Source organism: Anopheles coustani, assembly GCF_943734705.1.
Source record: "Anopheles coustani chromosome X unlocalized genomic scaffold, idAnoCousDA_361_x.2 X_unloc_13, whole genome shotgun sequence".
In the NCBI taxonomy this organism is placed as follows: Eukaryota; Metazoa; Arthropoda; class Insecta; order Diptera; family Culicidae; genus Anopheles; species Anopheles coustani.
In genome coordinates, this window is record NW_026525082.1 from 313,606 (window position 1) to 315,000 (window position 1,395).

General features: G+C 50.7%; 1 non-coding gene across 1 annotated transcript; it reads left to right on the top strand.

The window, feature by feature from the left end:
- The first annotated feature begins 1,133 nt into the window (after nucleotides 1-1,133).
- LOC131270058 (5.8S ribosomal RNA) lies at nucleotides 1,134-1,288 on the top strand. The gene has a single exon (XR_009179201.1). It is a non-coding gene; the product is annotated as a 5.8S ribosomal RNA (ribosomal RNA).
- Nucleotides 1,289-1,395: the final 107 nt, after the last annotated feature.

Below are 1,395 nucleotides of genomic sequence, written 5' to 3' on the forward strand. Positions count from 1 at the left end.
TGAAGAATTCAAGCAAGCACACAATCAAGTCATCACTTGGGCATGCTCGATAGCCAACCTCATGACATTAACCTAGTAGAGCATGCGAAAACCAATATATATGTAAACGATGCCTCCCTAGTTCAGCGCTTCAACCAAGTGATGACTTCAGAATGGCTAAATCAAATCGGTTCAAACCATACCATCGGTATCCTATTGAAACACACAAGTCGATATCAAACCTCATGATTGTGTAGTCCTCCACTGGTCCACGCCGCTTCGGCCGTCCTGGGTAAAATGGAACATTCCAGCTTGCCCTATGTGGAAGAGGGCACATTACTCAATACTGTGGTGTGAAGTATAAAGTTCAGTTCTCCCCTGGTCCACGCTGCTTCGGCGGTCCTGGGTAAGATAGTTCATTCTAGCTTGCCCTATGTGGAAGAGGACACTTCATACTTCGTCTCTAAGCGGCGGCTTGACTCCTCCCTACGGGGAACGGGTTTACGCGCACAGCGGCGGCTTACGCACTATGGCAGTCATGGATGCCTTACGTTTCTATGAAAAGTGTGTTCCTCCCCTGGTCCACGCTGCTTCGGCAGTCCTGGGTAAGATAGTTAGTTCTAGCTTGCCCTATGTGGAAGAGGACACGTAGACTTACTGTGGTGTGAAGTATAAAGTTCAGTTCTCCCCTGGTCCACGCCGCTTCGGCCGTCCTGGGTAAAATGGATTCATCCAGCTTGCCCTATGTGGAATGAGGACACTTTATGCTTCGTCTCTAAGCGGCGGCTTGCTCCTCCCTACGGGGAACGGGTATACGCGCACAGCGGCGGCTTACGTTATGGCAGTCATGGATGCCTTACGTTTCCATGAAAAGTGTGTTCCTCCCCTGGTCCACGCTGCTTCGGCAGTCCTGGGTAAGATAGTTAGTTCTAGCTTGCCCTATGTGGAAGAGGACACGTAGACTTACTGTGGTGTGAAGTATAAGGTTCAGTTCTCCCCTGGTCCACGCCGCTTCGGCCGTCCTGGGTAAAATGGATTAATCCAGCTTGCCCTATGTGGAATGAGGACACTTTATGCTTCGTCTCTAAGCGGCGGCTTGCTCCTCCCTACGGGGAACGGGTTTACGCGCACAGCGGCGGCTTACGCAAGTTAGTCACCCTCGGCAGTGGATCACTCGGCTCATGGATCGATGAAGACCGCAGCTAACTGCGCGTCGTAATGTGAACTGCAGGACACATGAACATTGATAAGTTGAACGCATATTGCACGTCGTGGGAACCTACCATGATGTACAGATGACTGAGCGCTTATATTTGAGAAATGTATCGCATACATTTAACTACGCCGTGACACCCGTCACGAGACGTGCACCATGATGTTAACTAGGGTCGCGACGACCCGCTAGCATTAAAGAAC